This window comes from Schistocerca americana, chromosome 5, assembly GCF_021461395.2.
Source record: "Schistocerca americana isolate TAMUIC-IGC-003095 chromosome 5, iqSchAmer2.1, whole genome shotgun sequence".
NCBI classification, from domain to species: Eukaryota; Metazoa; Arthropoda; class Insecta; order Orthoptera; family Acrididae; genus Schistocerca; species Schistocerca americana.
Genome location: NC_060123.1, coordinates 176,373,141 through 176,387,197, shown reverse-complemented (window position 1 = coordinate 176,387,197; position 14,057 = coordinate 176,373,141).

Sequence of the window (14,057 nt, the reverse complement as noted above, 5' to 3'; positions counted from 1 at the left end):
TAAGGCATGGCTCTGACACATTAAAAATCCGTTGCCAAGAAGACATTGTACAGAGCATTCAAACATCAAGAGCCGTGAGTACAGTTAGCCGCCACATCGCGTGCCACCATTACTTCGCCACTGCTCCACCAACTTCGTGCATACAGATATGTATCAGAGCATGGACCAGTTAATTTGTGTGAGTGATCTTAATAATAATCCAAGGGCTATAAACTTGTGTTTAGTACCATAACTTTTATCCTGATCATGAACCTATGCAGGATCCCCTCCTAAGTGTTTATAAACCCCAGTATCCTGTTTCAAATGAACTAGTGGTTTATTTATGTTTGTCAAATGTGCAAGGATTAGCAAAAGTTGAAGCTAGTTAGAATTTTTCTAAAATATTCTCAACTTACTGCAAAGTATCGTTTTGCAAAAATTCAGTGCCAGACTGTGTAACGGTTACTGTGTAAAATACCTGCTTCACAGGTGATGAAAAAGACACGTAAGTTAAACTTATATGAAACATAATTTAGTCTTTATTACTATCATGAACGATTTTTTTGAAATTAATTGAGTTCAATGTTAAACAATTTGCTTTGAAAAGTAAAAACATAAACTATTCCATGTGAAGCTAAGAATTAACTTTAGTTGAATTACATTTTGCTACTGAAATACTCATAGAGCTTGAATAGTGATGCTATACCAGTTTATGGGTCTTCTCATATTAGAAAGATAATTGGAATATTATTGCTACTAAGGAAATCTGATATATTTCTTTAAATGGGACTATAAACAGTGTAATTGTGATATTATTTGTTTTTTATTTTTATTTTTATTACTCGTTGTTACATGTAGAAGAACTGAATGGTCTGCAAGCTAATGTCCTTCAAACTGCCCCAGACTCCTTTAACTCACTGTCTTCCAGGCCGTTAGGATTTCGTTTTCCAGCAGAGCTATTGTGATATAAAACCAGTAGAGATTTAATTCTCCATGCGTCAGGGCATTCCCTCTTTCTTCCACCGGTATTCCAAGTTCACAGCAATTCTCCAAGGTATTGTTGTTAAACGCATTCCTTCGAACAGTGGAACGAGACGGAACAATAACGCCAGCGTAATATCTGCCGTTCACGAAAACCGTCCGGGTCAATTGAGGTTGTAATGAAATAATAGACGTTAGTTTGTGTGGCCGTTTCCCGCAACAGCTGTTAACATCTGTTATTATAGGTTATCTCTCCTGAGCTGACTGCAATGTAATTAAAAAGAAATACCACAGAAGATGCTTTGTAAATAAACGCGAAACGCGTCTAGTGTAATTCTTTTTAATTACATTGCGGTCAGCTCAAGACAGATAACCTACACTACTGGTTATTAAAATTGCTACACCAAGAAGAAATGCAGATGATAAACGGGTATTCATTGGACAAATATATTATACTAGAACTGACATGTGATTACATTTTCACGCAATTTTGGTGCATAGATCCTGAGATATCAGTACCCAGAACAACCACCTATAGCCGTAATAACGGCCTTGATACGCCTGGGCATTGAGTCAAACAGAGTTTGGATGGCGTGTACAGGTACAGCTGCCCATGCACCTTCTACACGATACCACAGTTCCTCACGAGTAGTGACTGGCGTGTTGTGACGAGCCACTTGCTCGGTCACCATTGACCAGACGTTTTCAACTGGTGAGAGATCTGTAGAATGTGCTGGCCATGGCAGCAGTCGAACATTTTCTGTATCCAGAAAGGCCCGTACAGGACCTGCAACATGCGGTCGTGCATTATCCAGCTGAAATGTAGGGTTTCGCAGGGATCGAATGAAGGGTAGAGTCACGGATCGTAACACATCTGAAATGTAACGTCCACTGTTCAAAGTGCTGTCAATGCGAACAAGAGTGACCGAGACGTGTAACCAATGGCACCCCATACCATCACGCCGGGTGTTACGCCAGTATGGCGATGTCGAATACACGCTTCCAATGTGCGTTCACCGCGATGTCGCCAAACACGGTTGCGACCATCATGATGCTGTAAACAGGACCTGGATTCATCCGAAAAAATGACGTTTTGCCATTCGTGCACCCAAATTCGTCGTTGAGTACACCATCGCAGGCGCTCCTGTCTGTGATGCAGCGTCAAAGGTAATCGCAGCCATGGTCTCTCCGAGGTGCAAACATCGTCGAAGTGTTCGTGCAGATGGTTGTTGTCTTGCAAACGTCCCCATCTGTTGACTCAGAGATCGAGACGTGGCTGCACGATCCGTTACAGCCATGCGGATAAGATGCCTGTCATCTCGACTGCTAGTGATACGAGGCCGTTGGGATCCAGCACGACGTTCCGTATTACCCTCCTGAACCCACCGATTCAATATTCTACTAACAGTCATTGGATCTCGACCAAAGCGAACAGCAATGTCGCGATACGATAAACCGCAATCGCGATAGGCTACAATCCGACCTTATCAAAGTCGGAAACGTGATGGTACGCATTTCTCCTCCATACACGAGGCATCACAACAACGTTTCACCAGGCAACGCCGGTCAACTGCTGTTTGTGTATGAGAAATCGGTTGGAAACTTTCCTCATGTCAGCTCGTTGTAGGTGTCGCCACCGGCGCCAACCTTGTGTGAATGCTCTGAAAACTGATCATTTGCATATCACAGCCTCTTCTTCCTGTCAGTTAACTTTCGCGTCTGTAGCACGTCATCTTCTTAGTGTATCAATTTTAATGAACAGTAGCGTATAATAACAGAAATAATAGGCAGTTTATACTACAGTGCAACAACTACAAGAGAAATCTGTGATTTCAAAAATAACCTTCTAGGCTTTGACTTTTTTTCTTCTCTTTGTTTTCCAAAGCATATTTTAAAAACTGAACCGCTTTTCAACATTCTTCAGAAAAAAAACCAATGGCGCACAATTTTGCCTAACAGGTGTACTTTGAGGTACTGTTTAACACACTTGGAAACAAGATTTTCACAATTTGATAAACTGCTCTTCCTTAAATTAGGTGGTGCTATTCAGTTCGCAAGCTATGCTCAGCATTTTCTCAGTCGCTCGCAGCTGCTTGTAGAACTGGAGGCTGTTTTGTCACCCCAGCTTAAATAAACAGTTCAGTCTGTCAGTTCGGGAGACGTAATCAAAAGAATGACCGAGAGTGAAATGGACCAAATTCTTCCAGAAGCTTTGAAACTATTTTGTATAATTGCTACCATACCTGAAACGAAAGCTGCAGTTGGAAGGAGTTTTTCTTATCTTAATCGTGTAAAAACGAATTTAAGGAAAAATATGGGCCTGGATCCCTTATCGACTCTTGCTTGTACTTAAGTTGAGAAACCAGTACTGCGAATACTTGAATGCCGAGACACATGGTAAGACGACGTCATGAAAAGATTCGGGAAGAAGGATCGGAGAGTTTACTTGTTTTACGACGCTCAAACACACAATCTACCAGATTGTTTGTAAGAAAATGAGAGTCGTTATTATTACTATTAGAATTAGTAGTAGAAGTAGTAGTTTAGTAGTTGTCATTGCCTTAGTACTAGGAGTAGCAATGGTGATGATGGTGGTGGTGGTGTTGATGGTGGTCGTTAGGTACGTTAGGTGTGCGTACATTAAAAGGGAAGGAAAGGCGATTTTCCATTATGTTTCACCGAGCGAGGTGGTGCAGTGGCTAGCACACTGGACTTGCATTCGGGAGGACTACAATTCAAACCCGCGTCCGGCCATCCTGACATTGATTTTCCGTAATTGCCCTAAAGCACTTTAGGCAAATGCCGGGATGGTTCTTCCCCATCTTTCCCAAATCTGATGGGACTGATACCCTTGCTGATTTGTCCCCTCCCCCAAATCAACCAACCAGTCCATAAGGTTTCCTGGTCCGTGATCCGCCACTCCCTATCACTGAACTGTACACAGTAACTTTCCTAATCATGACGAAACCTACATCCTACATGTTATTGCTCTGCAAACAGATTTCCAAGTTTTTCAGATCCTTTGTACTTGGCTGAAATGGCCCCAGTGATTTCCAAATCTCAACGATGATCTCGGTTACATAAAGATTTCTGCTGACAACGATGTCTTGGATGCTGTCGAATAGCGATCGTAACTACTGCAGAAAACGTTATTACAGAGTGTGTGGAAGAAGTACGTTGATATCAACAGGAATCGTTTTCAGTAAAGGCAGTAAGAATTTTCACTATGACAATTGTGGATCCTTGTACCCATTTCTGAGTGCTATAGTAATATTTGATTTGTAAAGTGGGTACTTATTCTAGAACTGAGAACAACTGTGTAAGTTGAAATGACAAGTTTAATGTCGCAAATTTTAGCACAAAAATTACAGCTTTTACGCAGTTTTCAAATCGACAACATAAAAAGAGCCCAATGGATAACGCATCTCGCCAACATCGAAAAGTGAGATAATCCTATACACAACACTATTAAATATTAACTCTCTGAAAGAACATTAATCCTAAGCACAATAATATCAAAGTTTAATTGGAAGTTTCTTTACAAAATTGCTCCTACACATACGTTTTGATGTTGGTCAGTACTACAAAAATCGTCCGATTCGGGTTCAAAGTTCGGTATTATTTAGAATGACAATCAAGTCTACGGTGGATGGTCAGTTATGTGACAAATCTGAGCGCAAGATTACCCAAGGCCGCTCGAGTTTACAGTGGACGCAAGCTGGTGAACCAACAAAGTTTACGCCTCTGCACGCGGTATTTACCTTAAGCTGCCGACTGCGAGGCTGCTGTCTCCCACTGAAATTCCTACAAAACTAATCAGTCCTTTGCCGAACTTTCCAGCAGAAACATTCCCTATGTTTCTCGTTATGCAAGAAAACATTTACTCAACCCTAGTCTTAGTATGTGGCGATATACACGCACATGGTTGGAGCAGCGTGCATATTATAGTGCCCTTTCAGTTCTCACAAGAATAATTAACTAATTTAGCTGGAGGTAAACGTTGCTACAGCTAATCTCTAGCTGGATTGCAGCCACTGTGAATGCAGTGTCCACACAAATTTCTTCTCTGCGTTGTACAGAGTGTTAAGCGCTCCGTTCTGCACTTGACGTCAGTTCAGAGAAGAGTCCTCGAAATTTTCTCTCTTGTCCTACTCATGGCAGAACGTCCTCCCCCACTTGGGTTCATTCGTTCTTCACATCACGGCCTTTTCCGACCAATAGGAGCGTTCCTCTTATTTTTTGGAAACTCTACCAATCGCAATGTCCCTTCTATCAAACTGTGTCGAAACTTCAGTGTTTTTCTCCTTCCTAGTGCGTTTCCGCCAAGCGGACGTTTTGTTCAAATGGCTGTGAGCACTATGGGACTTAACATCTGAGGTTATCAGTCCCCTAGAACTTAGAACTACTTAAACCTAACTAACCTAAGGACATCACACACATTCATGCCCGAGGCAGGATTCGAACCTGTGACCGTAGTGGTCTCGCGGTTCCAGACTGTAGCGCCTAGAACCGCACGGCCACTCTGGCCGGCAGGACGTTTTGTGCCCATTCTGGACATCTAAAGTACACAGACCTTTCCGTGTGTCGCACTCACTGGACATGTGATTGAAATGCATTATTAGTTTTCGTTCGTATCCTGTTGGGATCCCAAAACGCAGCTTTCTAAAGCATTTTCTCTGTCCCTTGCGCAGATGTGCCGCTCCTGAATCACCTGGTCAGAGTCGCTGACCTTCTCCCTGCCACCCTTTAAGTGGTTTGCGTCGTAACCCCTGCAGTGCGCCTTCGCTACGCCATTGTCCACCTGGGTTTTCAAAGTAGAAACGTCTCACGTTACCTGTTCCACCTTCCGCTCAAAGACAGGCATTGTATGAGAATGGTGTGTTAATTACTGTCGATTTACTGTAAACCCTTTTTGCATTACATACTGATAGGCAAATGTTCTCATAACCGCCGAATTACGTTAAGTGTCATATTCACCTTCTCATTGCAATGTATAAAGCTCTCATGTAAGGTGCGAATCTGATAATTTATTGCGGTTAAAGGCGCTACAGTCTGGAACCGCACGACCGCTACGGTCGCAGGTTCGAATCCTGCCTCGGGCTTGGATGTGTGTGGTGTCCTTAGGTTAGTTAGGTTTAAGTAGTTCTAAGTTCTAGGGGACTTATGACCACAGCAGTTGAGTCCCATAGTGCTCAGAGCCATTTTTTTGATAATTTATTCTGCCATCTTACAGCTTTATTGAAAATTATATCGTAGTATGGTGTCTAATAAGTTGTATTTACTCTAGTGGATGTTCCTTTTTGGATCATATATTTTTTTGTTGGCTAGTGAATTCTGACTGGTCACTAATTTACTGTACATTTACCCTCTGTGGGGCAGGTCGGCTGCGGTCAAATTGTCATTCTTCAGCCATTACGTTATAAAATATTTCAGTTTTAATATAAAGCATTTTAGAAGGTGAAATAGACTGACGGAAAAAATCAAAAGATCAAAAACGAGTTGTGCGACATAAACGAAGTTGGTAGACGTGTTTCTACATCAGGAAAATCACGTTTGTTCAAACTTCACGAATATTCATGTACATTCCACCAAATATTTATTGCAATGTCAGAGGTTTCGTTGTATTTAGTGGATCTTATTATTTAGACCATTAAAGTAAAGTACAATTTCATTGTGTTTTATAGAAACCCTCCGCATAAATTTTTAGCGAAAGAGAAATAAATGTTATACCATGACAACTGTTATAGATCATGTCAGATTTGAAACTTCCCCAGCATATAGACTGCTCCGGCAGGTCGTCCAAAATTCATGGAACTACCACAGTTCAGGTTAGCAGTTGAAGGCCCCATGCCGCGCGGGATTAGTCGAGCGGTCTAGGGCGCTGCAGTCATGGACTGTGCGGCTGGTCCCGGCGGAGGTTCGAGTCCTCCCTCGGGCATGGGTGTGTGTCTGTTTGTCCTTAGGATAATTTAGATTAAGTAGTGTGTAAGCTTAGGTACTGATGACCTTAGCAGTTAAGTCCCATAAGATTTCACACACATTTGAACATTTTTTTGAAGGCCCCATGACATAAATCAGCAGCTTTATAAGCAAACGGAAAAAACGCAGACTTAGTAACGATTAAAACAATTGCAAAAAAATATAATCTGAAGTACATTATGCTGTTTGTGTTCAAAGCTGTTCGCAGGCTACGCACATCATAATATAAAAGCGCACAATTCCTTATGAGTCTCTGAATGAGTATGATAATGGCAGAATCATGTGACAGAAGTAATTCGACATAGTCCGTTTCAGACCATTTACATGCAGTAAGGACAGTCTAATCGGCCATCCTGTTTGCATCTGATCATTTACATTGAACTGACTAATGTTACTAAGGAACTACCGAAGCACTCTGAAGTGTTGATTATCTTATACATATATACAGATAACATGTAAGTAGGCTGTTTAGGTTTTTATGTTGGTAACGCCATCTAGCGCTCTGTATGAAAATCACTGACTGTGCTGTGTGCAGTCTGTGGCTGGTTGGCATTGTTGGAATATTCGCTATTGTAGATTTGGGCAGTTGGATGTGAACAGCACGTACCGTTGTGCAGTTGGAGGTGAGCTGCTAGCAGTGGTGGATGTGGAGAGAGAGATGCCCGAGTTTTGAGAGGTTACTATAAGTGAACGATCTGGACGTGTGTCCGCCAGAAAAAGGAAATTTGTAAAGGTGGATGTCATATAATGACTTTTGAACGCTATTAAGGTAAATACGATGTTTGTTCTCTATCAAAATCTTTCATTTGCTAACTATGCCTATCAGTCGTTAGTGCCTTCAGTAGTTAGAATCTTTTATTTAGCTGGCAGTATTGAAGCTCGCTGTATTGCAGTAGTTCGAATAACGAATATTTTTGTGAGGTAAGTGATTCATGAAAGGTATAGGTTATTGTTAGTAAGGGCCATTATTTGTGGGGATTATTGAAAGTCAGATTGCGTTGCGCTAAAAAATATTGTGTGTCAGTTCAGTGATGACCAGAATAAGTAAAGAGAGAACTGAGTACGTTCAAATAACCTAGAAGTTTACCAGCACAGTCATTCATAATTTTTCTAAGGGGACATTTCAAACACTGTAGTACTGCCAGACAAATTTTCATAATCTATTTGTGTATAATGAAGCAGACTGTACGTACTTGTACTTCCAGGATCTCCTCAAAATCCCTGAATTGATTTCGCCCAAATTTGGCAGACAAACAGCATATGTCACGAGTATCAGTCCTGTGGGGATTAGTCTTTCGTCTCTAATAGGAGTGGAGATGCAGCAAGCGCATTTTTTCAGCCTCCGACGTAGAGGCTGCCTGGCACAGCGGTCTCCTTGTCTTGTGCTGGAATAGTGTCAGCCCGCTTCATCGACCAGTTATGTAGGGGCTGTGTATGAGGGTGGTCATGGGTGGGGTGATGTTGAGTTTGTTAACCAGTCATGTACATTTACCCTCTGTGGGGCAGGTCGGCTGCGGTCAAATTGTCATTCTTCAGCCATTACGTTATAAAATATTTCAGTTTTAATATAAAGCATTTTAGAAGGTGAAATAGACTGACGGAAAAAATCAAAAGAACAAAAACGAGTTGTGCGACATAAACGAAGTTGGTAGACGTGTTTCTACATCAGGAAAATGACGTTTGTTTAAACTTCACGAATTCGTATAAGAATGTCGCTAGTAGCGCCACTAGGAGGATTCAGATCGGGTTTGCTTCAAATACACACGGTAACGGTTGTGAGCGTTAATAACCTTTGAGATTGCACGTGGTGAATTGGTGTTAGTTAAGAATGTTAGTTGCGGCAACAAAGACACCATTATCTACTGAAACGTCCCCTTAGAAAAATAATGAATGACGGTACTGGTAAACCTCTTACGTTATTTGATTTTCGAACAGCTGAATAAAACTCAACGTACCCACAGTTTTCTCTTTACTTATTCTGATGATCTGTAAACTGGCACAAAATATTTTAGCGCAACGCAATCTGACTTTCAATAATCCCTACAAAGGAATGGCCCTGACTAACAATAACCTATACCTTTCATGAATCACTTACCTCACAAAAATCTTCGTTACTCGAACTACTGCAATACAGCGAGTGCCAATACTGCCAGCTAAATAAAAAATTCTAACTAATGAAGGCACTAACTACTGATAGTCATAGTTAGTAAATGAAAGATTTTGATAGAGAACAAACAATGTATTTACCTTAATAGCGTTCAAAAGTCATTATATATATATATATATCAGTTCAGGACATGTAGTCTTACAAATTTCCTTTTTCTGACAGATACAAGTCCAGATAGTCCGCTCTCAAAATTCTGGCGTCTCTCTCCCCACATTTACCACTGCTGGCGGCTCACCTCCAACTGGCCAACGCTACGCACTGTTCACATCCAGCTGCCCAACACTACAATAGCGAATATTCCAACAATGAGTCGAACCAGTCACGGACTGCACACAGCAGTCAGTGATTTTCACACAGAGCGCTATGTGGCGTTAGCAACATAAAAACCTAAACAATCTAAAAACCTGCACAGCCTACTTACACTATAACTCACTGAGTTTGAACAAGGTCGTGTAATAGGGCTAAGAGAACCTGGATGTCCCTTCTGCGATACTGCAGAAAGACTTGGCAGGAATGTACATGACTGCTGGCAGTGGTGCCCTGTAGCGTGCATTCCACTGACCACAAACCTTCACCATTTGCGACTTCAGTCACATCAAGCGAGAGCTCATTGGAGGGCATGGTGGAAGTCTCTTGTGTTTTCTGATAAAAGATGGTTCTGCCTCGGTGCCAGTTATCGTCGTGTGTTGCTTAGAAGGAGGCCATTTGAGGGCCTGCAACCAACCTGTCTGTATGCTAGACATATTGGACCTACACGTGGTGTTATGATCTCGGGTGCAGGAGCACTGTCGTGGTCATCCCACGCACCTTGTCTGCAAATTTGTATGTCACTCTGGTGATTTGACCTTTTGGGCTGCCGTCTATAACAGAGTTCCAGGGGGTGTTTTCTAACAGGATAACGCTCTCCCACATACCGCTATTATAACCCGGCATGCTCTGCAGAGTGTCGACATGTTGCCTTGACCTGGTCGATGACCAGATGTGTCTCCAATAAGAGCACACAAGGAGCATCAGCGGACGACAACTGCTGCGTCATCCACAGCCAGCATTAACTGCTGTATTGACCGACAAAGTGCAACAGACACGGAACTCCATTCCGCAAACAGACACCCGACACCTGCACAACACAATGCAGGCACGCTTGCATTCAACAGTCTGGCGGTTAGAGCGATTATTAATGTAGCAGCGTTCCACATTTTCAATGATTTATCCCGCCCTTACATTAGCCTGTGATCTTACAATTACTATGTTACCTAGACAAATGTATTGCCGAAGAATGTTGTTGTCTTCTTCAGTCCAGAGACTGGACTCTCCATGCTACTCTATCCTGTGCAAGCTTCTTCATCTCCCAGTACCTACTGCGACCTACATCCTTCTGAATCTGTTTAGTGTATTCATCTCTTGGTGTTCCTCTACGATTTTTACCCTCAACGCTGCCCCCCCAATACCAAATTGGTGATCCCTTGATGCCTCAGAATGTGCCCTACCAACCGATCCCTTCTTCTAGTCAAGTGGTGCCACAAATTTCTCTTCTCTCCAATGCTATTCAATACCTCTTCATTAGTTATGTGACAATGTTGACTGGAATACTCTCTTTCAAATTCTGAAGGTGGCAGGGGTAAAATAAAGGGAGCGAAAGGCTATTTACAATTTGTTCAGAAACCAGAAGGCTGTTATAAGAGTCGAGGGGCACGAAAGGGAAGCAGTGGTTGGGAAGGGAGTGAGACAGGGTTGTAGCCTATCCCCGATGTTATTCAATCTGTATATTGAGGAAGCAGTAAAGGAAACAAAAGAAAAATTCGGAGTAGGAATTAAAATCCATGGAGAAGAAATAAAAACTTTGAGGTTTGCCGATGACATTGTAATTCTGTCAGAGACAGCAAAGCACTTGGAAGAGAAGTTGAACAAAATGGACAGTGTCTTGAAAGGAGGATGTAAGATGAACATCAACAAAAGCAAAACGAGGATAATGGAATGTAGTCGAATTAAGTCGGGTGATGCTGAGGGAATTAGATTAGGAAATGAGACACTTAAAGTAGCAAAGGAGTTTTGCTATTTGGGGAGCAAAATAACTGATGATGGTCGAAGTAGAGAGGATATAAAATGTAGACTGGCAATAGCAAGGAAAGCGTTTCTGAAGAAGAGAAATTTGTTAACATCGAGTATAGATTTAAGTGTCAGGAAGTCGTTTCTGAAAGTGTTTGTATGGAGTGTAGCCACGTATGGAAGTGAAACATGGACGATAACTAGTTTGGACAAGAAGAGAATAGAATCTGGCGAAATGTGGTGCTACAGAAGAATGCTGAAGATTAGATGGGTAGATAATATAGCTAATGAGGAGGTATTGAATAGGATTGGGGAGAAGAGAAGTTTGTGGCACAACGTGACTAGAAGAAGGGATCGATGGGTAGGACATGTTGTGAGGCATCAAGGGATCACCAATTTAGTATTGGGGGGCAGCGTGGAGGGTAAAAATCGTAGAGGGAGACCAAGAGCCGGCCGGTGTGGCCAAGCGGTTCTAGGCGCTTCAGTCCAGAACCGCGCGACTGCTACGGTCGCAGGTTCGAATTCTGCCTCGGGCATGGATATGTGTGATGTCCTTAGGTTAGTTAGGTTTAAGTAGTTCTAAGTTCTAGGGGACTGATGACCTCAGATGTTAAGTCCCATAGTGCTCAGAGCCATTTGAACCATTTTTGAGACCAAGAGATGAATACACTAAACAGATCAGAAGGATGTAGGTTGCAGTAGGTACTGGGAGATGAAGAAGCTTGCACAAGATAGGGTAGCGTGGAGAGCTGCATCAAACCAGTCTCAGGACTGAAGACCACAACAACAACAACATGGGTAGGTATTGGGATGTGAAAAGTATTAGGCCGGATGCTATATGTAAAAGACTGTGGGGTCTGCGTGGAAAGTAACTGATAGCTACGGTACTGGTGGCGGTCTCCTCAATTGTTATGTGGCTCAACCATAAATTTCTGGGTCACTTGTAGTAATCGTATTCTTTATTTTATTTTCTCTTAAACCTATAACGCTGGTTCCAGATTCTGGTTACATGTATTAGTCCAACACTAAATATTTAAACTATTGTAGCTGTCCACTTGGCGCTGCTTCCTAGCTGTAGGTGCGCCCAGGTCGCTACGCAGACAGTGCGTCGTGCGTGTGACGGGGGTTCACGGCCGCCTGCTGGTGGGCACTGGAGAGGCGGCGATCCGCTGCGAAGGGTCCCTGGGAGCGTGCGGGAAGAGGCCGAACTGCGACGTGGAGGCGCTGGGCCGCACCAGGTCGACGCCCCCCGGACCCAGCCGGATGCAGTCGAAGGGGATGACGAGCGCCGGCGTCGAGAAGACGGTCGCCTCCAGGTTGGCACACACGTGCAGCGCGCCGTCCTCCCAGTGGATGTCGTAGACGCGCACGCACAGCGCCACCGCCGGCAGCATCGGCAGCGGCACGCACAGCGGCGGGGGGTTGCGCGCTGCGGGACACACACGCGCCGCTTGCAGTGCTGCGTTCCTGCCACGCTACCTGCTCTCCTCCGAGCAGTCTAGTGTAACTATGAACAGTGTGGTCAAACTGGGGGTGACTGCCCTTGAGAGAGGGAGGTCTGAGGTCAACATCTGAATCTACGTCATTGTTCTGCAGTTCACCATTCAGTGCCCTGGCGGAAGGGTCATCGAATGATCGTCACGCATAAAATACATGTTTGACCATCAGCTGCTTTTATTTTAATCCCAAATATCGACCGGTTTCAGTCACAGACCATTTCACGAATTATGGCTAAAACAGTTTAAGCCACAACACCACATCTCTCATTTCTTAAATAATGGCCTCGTCTCATGTGTAGAGCATGTCACGAATTCCAGTATACAACAAAGGAAGCAAACATACTAATAGTAAGGGTAAACAGAGTAGTACTGAAGAGAAGATCTTGTCTTCAGTACCTCTCTGTTTACCATTACTATTAAAGAGTCCTGTGCTATGTACTCGAGTTCTATACACGAGACGTAGTGCGACGTATTGCGCTCTTTCGCACATCCACGGCGGTTCCACAACATAAATTGTCCACCTACCTCGATACTGCTGCAGATCTGCACAAGTAACTCTTGACTGCAGCTACTTAAGAGATCTTAGAAACTGAGATTTCATAACTACGTTTCGGAGGCCGCTATAAGGACAAAAAGCTGAAAATAGTCTTGTGAACTCTAAAGCGTAAATAGAAAATGGGTTGCTGTTCAAATTTCTAAGTTCAAAGGTACATTTAAACTTGCATTCGGATTTTTTTATTGCTATTAAGCAAGATCATCAGCCCACATGTGTTCAAATCATTAAAGTTTCTGCTCACAGTTCTCGTCACACTCAAACAGCCATAACTTTCCCTATCCAATTGCGAAATCATTTACGAGAGTAACACAGTCAATAAACTGCTATTTACTTTTGCACTCGGCATTCAGTGGATGTCTTTAAATAAATTTTTTGCTCGTCATAAATACTCACTAAAAAAATTTACTTAGTGCCGCCACGCTTTTAGTTCAAAGTTTACACACGCGATTTTCTCCAGAACAAAATATCTCTCTACTCTTAAAAATTCACAAATAGTTAATGGTAAACACCAGCTACCTTTGTCACTGTACCGAAACGCGGAAGGCACAGTATCATTTCATTTTACACATAATGCGTTCGGACACTTTCAGCATGACCGGCTCCTTCGAAAGCTAGTCCACCACTCCCTTTTTCTATTTGCCTCTACAAGTACCTCTGCCTCATGCGTTAGGTGGCAAAACCGTCTGACTTCTTATTGGCTGTACAGAATTACGGCCAATCAGAACTGACTTTCAGGGCGCGGCTCGCGCCAAAATCTAGCAAGAACCAACCACTGCTCTCAGCTCATCGACGTCATTAAAATAAGCAACTCAAAACTCTCTTGTTAAACAAATAAAATGAAATAAACTTT